Below are 5,761 nucleotides of genomic sequence, written 5' to 3' on the forward strand. Positions count from 1 at the left end.
ATTTGTGACAAAGTAAGGAGCGTTAAGGATTTTGGACTGTAAGGATTGGATTGATTAATTGATGATTGAAACAGTACACTGCATGTTTTAGAACATGTAAAAAAAATTCTATCAATTTTTAGATCGCTTATCGATTTATTTTTCTAAATTTAAAACGTATTAGAGTTCCTATGTTTATAAAGATGCAGTAAATGAAAATGCTATCGATTTTAAGATCGATCTATTTTAACTTTTCTAATTTCTAATATGTTACAGGGATACTTATATGTAAGAAATCAGAAATGAATTTTACAGAAATATATCGATATTAGATACAGAAATTTGAATAATGAAGTGCGAATAAAAAATGTTATTTATTGTAGCTATGGATATTAACAACAGTTCTAACAACTAAGTACCGAAAGGAGTTATATTCGCTAATATTTTCCATCTATCTGTAGTTGAACCTTTTTACCCAACTATGCACACCACCTGACAGATAACCTACAATTATGCGATACAGGAAAAAATGTTGAGCACGTCTACTTCAAAGGGGGATATTTAAAAAAAAGGATATTTACTTCCTTAGCCACAGTGAAGTATTTGTGAAAGCAGAAAGGAGATATTTTATATTATGAAAAAATTATTTAAAAAAATGATGGAGACTATTAGACATTATTCCTTTCTCTGGTACATTATACTCAACAACGCCTCCTTAAGTTGTAGCCACAAAGGGGTCATTCCCATTTGTTTAGTGACCACTAAAGTGGTCGTACTCTTCTGTCGATGGTACCCACAGGCTAGCCTCAACTATCGCGGTTAGTGTGCCAGTAGTTTTATATAAACTAGTTCGTTATAAAACTGTTGGGGCATGTAACTTTTTTTTTTTTTTTTTAAAAAGTAGAAATTATAATATTCCTAAATACAAATTTTTAATTTCAAATAAAGTAATTTTCAGAATAGCATCAGTCATATGGACTTTAAAAAAAAATAATCGTGCCCTTAAAATTGTATTAGAGTAGAGTAAGTTAAAAGTAATGCGGTAAACATGGTAGTTATATGAAAATTGGTGACATCTAAGCGCCTTGCCATGAAAACCATAGTTATCTCTTATCAGATACATCTTATGACTAGAAAAAGAGAAGGATTGTTATCTCTGCTACTGTGTGAATTATTTTTTGTATAAGAGCTAGAGATTTTTCCAAATGCAAAAAGAAATAAATTTTTTTATAAATTAAAATTGAGACAAAAAAAAAGATTAAATATTTTTTTATTTACTTATTTAATGTAATTTACAACGGTACAAATAATATAATGGAATGTTTTGTGTTCACTTAAAAATCTTGGGAAGGAACCACTCATTGATGGTACTTCAAGCATTAATTTAAATTAGAAGGTCCCGTGGCCATTTTCTTTTCAGACGCCTCGGAGGATTATCAGGGATTGTTAAGGATGAGAGATTAATGTGTTAGGATGGGTAAGGATTTTGATCTGTTTAGGGTCAAATCTGCAACGAATGGGATGTTAAGGTCTTTGTGGATGAGTTTATTAGTAACGTAATTAGGAACATCAATGATTTTTCATAGGATTTTGGATTGTAAGAATTGGATGCGGGAGGAATTTGGTGGCTTGGTAGAGCTCCAGAGCTCAATACCATATGTCCAAATTGGTCTGGTTATCGTAGTTTATAATATTTTTTTTCAGTGAATGGGAAGTTTAGGGCGTTTGCCAAGTAAATGTTGTAGCAATCGGAATCTACGAGGAGTTTCTTGTCGTTTCAGTCTTGTATGTGGAATCCAAGTAAGTCTCTTGTCAAGATGGAGTCCTAAGTATCGAATCTGTTCAACAGGCATTAGTGGTGTATTTAGAAAGGATGCTGTAGGACAGGAGGGCAGAGGTTTACAACATGAAATTATTCATATTCGAAGAAGATAGTTGACCGTATGAAGTAGATTGTAGGAAAATAGTCCGGGTGGTGGTCAATAGAGGTATCAAAATATTAGAAGAAAAATATTTATTGTTGAGCAACGTTTCGCTCCACTTTGTAAGGCCTCGTTAGGACTGACAGACTGAAAACGAAATGTAAATTGCCGGAAATATTATATCAAATAGAATGATAACAATAGTTTCCCTAATTTTAATGATTTAGAGGGATTTTTTGTAAATTTAACTCTAATGTCAATTGAGATATCTATTTCATTCTTACAGCCCCGAAGAAGCCCTGCAAAGTGAGGCGAAACGTTGGTTAACAATAAACAGTTTTCTTTTAATAGTTGGTACCTTTATTGAGCGCCACCTGGACTAGCTTCCGACAAAATAATATTTTAGAATTTTAATTACCCTCCTGTCCTACAGTATCCTTTCTAAATACTCCACTAACGCCTGTTGAACAGATTCGATACCTAGGACTCCATCTTTACAAGAGACTTACTTGGAATCCACACACAAGACTGAAACGATAAGAAACTGCTCATAGATTCCTATTGCAACAACACTAAGTTGACGAACGCTCTAAACTTCCCATTCACTACAGAAATTAGTATACACTACGATAATCAGACCTATTTGGACTTGAGCTCTAGGGCTCCACCAAACCATCAAATTCCACCCCCATCCAATCCAAAATCCTACGTAAAATTCTTGATGCTCCTTATTACGTCACAAATAAACTATTCACAAAGACCTTAGCATGCCATTCGTTGCAGAATTAGCCCAAAACAGATATGCGTGTTTTCATTCCAAACTCCTTAACCATCCTAACCCATTAATTCTTAATCTTTCATCCTTAACAATCCCTGATAATCCTCCGAGGCGTCTGAAAAGTAGATGGCCACGGGACCTTCTAATTTAAATTAATGTTTGAAGTACCACCGATGGGTGGTTCCTTCCTAATATTTTCAAGTGTATATGAAACATACAACATATTTACTTATTGTATTATTTTGTACAGTTGTAAATTACAATAATAAAAAAAAAAATTTAATTTGACCGTGTCAAAGAAGTATTATTATTAATATATTTAAAATTAAATTTGATAGCTCATTTATATTCTTTAAAACAGTAATTTAACGAAAACATACAGCAAAATTGAGGATGGTTGGTTGGCATTTATAAAATGAAATCAACAACACGAAGACTAAATTCTCTAATTTTCTAAAACTTTATGGGTATTATGAGCTACATTAAACAAGCATATATATTTTTTTAAATATTAAAAAAGTATTTTCAAAAAAGAAATTAATGAATATTATTTTAATTTCTTGAGACAAGGTAATTATTTATAAAATAAAACAAAAATTTGTATCCTTTTTTGTCTCAACACTTTTTATTTTTCACAAGTCCAACGTTTCGGCCATTTTAGCGATCCTCAAGGACATCTTCAATTATAATTTCTTCCTCACATTAATTTAATGTTACTTTTGCAGGCTATTCTGCCCAGGTCATTTCCTTTATTATAAGTTAAAAGCCTATTTTTTAAAATTTAAAATCATTAATATTTTTCTTATATAAGATTATCCACAACAAATTCACTACCATATAACCCAATAAATATTAATGATTTTCAATTTTAAAAAATAGGCTTTTAACTTATAATAAAGGAAATGACCTGGGCAGAAAAGCCTGCAAAAGTAAATTTAAATTAATGTAAGGAAGAGATTATAATTGAAGATGTCCTTGAGCATGGCTAAAATGGCCGAAACGTTGGACTGGTGAAAAATAAAAAGTGTTGAGACAAAAAAGTATACAAAGTTTTGATTTATTTAATAAGAAATTAATGAATTTCAAAGCTCATATAATGAAATTTAGGTAACATTTTTCTCACTCCACCCTGTATATTTTAACATATTTTGGTTGATTATTTTTTGATATAATACAATTTTTCGAACGATTTAAAATTGATTTTAATAAATCGAGAACTGTCTAATGTTCTGCCAAACTAACTTATTTTTTTAAATTCACCGAAGTGCCTCGCCCAACCATAACCTAAATATTGAACTGTAAATCGGTTCTATTATCCGAATCGACGAGGCTTAAAACCGTTTGAGTTGTATCGTAACTGGCTGTCGTATCGGGACACCAATCAGCAACTGTTCTACATAAGAAACTGTCCAGGGGGCGTTCCGGGGCCCAGTTATGACCAATCGAATCGGGTTACAGTTATGGAAATTGCTAGTGGTTTGCACAATCTACTTACCCAAATATAGTAGTTTACAATAACAGCTTCTGAAAAATAAAAAATTAACAAAAATTAATAAAATCATAAAATAAGGTACATTAACAAAAAAATATATATTTTTTTAAAAATATGTATTTATTGCTATTTACAACTGCACATTATAATACATTTAGTAAATCTGATCTAAGTTAAATTGGAGTGTTACAGGCGTGTAGAGAAACTATTGGTAGCACTCTAATGACATTTTACATTGGTCTCGTGGCCATCTTCTTTTCAGGCTGCTCAGAGGATTGTCAGGAATGGAAGAGGATGCAAGATTAGAAACTAGGGGGTTTGAGTGATTAGAGATTTTATAATGGAAGGAGTGATATCTAGTTCGGGCTAGATCAGTTACATAGGGAACATTAAGGTCTTTATGTATGATTTTATTTGTGACAAAGTAAGGAGCATTGAGGATTTTGGATTGTAAGGATTGAATACGAAAGGAATTCGAAGGTTTAGTGGAGCCCCAAAGATAAACTCCATATGTCCAGATTGGCCTTATTACAGTCATGTAGATCAGTCTTTTGTAATGCGTTGGAAGTTTAGACCGTTTGTCTAGTAAGCCCTGTAATAGTCGAAATCGACGTGCAGTTTCCGACAAAAAATTGAATTTGAATAAAATATTTTAAATGCTTCCTGTATGACCTTTTTTATAACTTAATATGTAGGTTGTACCTCTCTTCTTTTTTAAAAAAACTGATTTCGATAAAAAATCTTGTAATTTTCAATGCAAAAAAAAATTAAAAGTATATAATAAAAAATCATAAATAAATTATAAAAACTTAATATATCTATTATCTTTTATCAATCTCATAATCCTCTATTACTAACGTTTTAATATGAATTGTATTTTTAAAATTATCATAACAATGTTAAAAATTATCACATAATACAACTCAAGTTATATACCTGAAAACCTCAACCACTAAATTCATTTTTTATAATGAATCCCAGTTTCAAAGAAAAACAAAATCTCATACAGTCTACGTTAACTATAATTTCAAATAGGGGTATTAACAAAAAAAAATTACAAACATTTATTACTTTATATTTAATTTTTTTTACTATATAAGAGGGTGGTGGAGTAAGGCGGTAGTGTGGTAAGGCTCGATGCTACTAACTCCAAGGACCTGGGTTCGAATCCAGCAGGGTAGAAATTTTTTTCCTGTTATAAAGTAGCCGAAAGTTAACCCTGTGGGTTCTGGAGCACTCATGGGGTCCACCCAGCCTCATAAATTGGATAAAAATCTGGTGGTCGAGGATGATTCTGACCAAATCACCTCCTTGCACAACCGTTGGTCTAGTACTTCCTTACAAACTACCCTTAACACTTTATGGGTTGTAGCGGTACAGATTTTAATATTATTTTTTATTTTATTCATTTAAAAAATTACATCCAATATGGTCCGACTAGATGACAGACATCTATCGGTCGGTACCAAAATAACATATAAATGACAGACAAAAGACAAAATATAAGTGTAATATGAATTGATCTCAAGTGATACAATTAATATTTTAATTAATTAACTACTAAAATGAAAATAATAATTATTAAAAATA

The 5,761-nt window shown here is 31.3% G+C and overlaps 1 protein-coding gene across 4 annotated transcripts in view; it reads right to left on the reverse strand.

Annotated features, from left to right (window-relative positions):
- Positions 1–5,761, reverse strand: part of Cad88C (cadherin-88C) — a 360,398-nt gene that overhangs the window by 290,569 nt on the left and 64,068 nt on the right. For all 4 annotated transcript variants that reach the window (XM_067046833.1, XM_067046832.1, XM_067046834.1 and 1 more), the window contains exon 2: positions 4,175–4,203. The gene's annotated coding sequence lies outside the window, so the exon portion shown is untranslated. The remainder of the gene's footprint in view (positions 1–4,174; positions 4,204–5,761) is intronic.

The sequence above is a fragment of the Halyomorpha halys genome, unplaced genomic scaffold, assembly GCF_000696795.3.
Source record: "Halyomorpha halys isolate HHAL.00 unplaced genomic scaffold, Hhal_1.1 Scaffold192.1, whole genome shotgun sequence".
Lineage (NCBI taxonomy): Eukaryota > Metazoa > Arthropoda > Insecta > Hemiptera > Pentatomidae > Halyomorpha > Halyomorpha halys.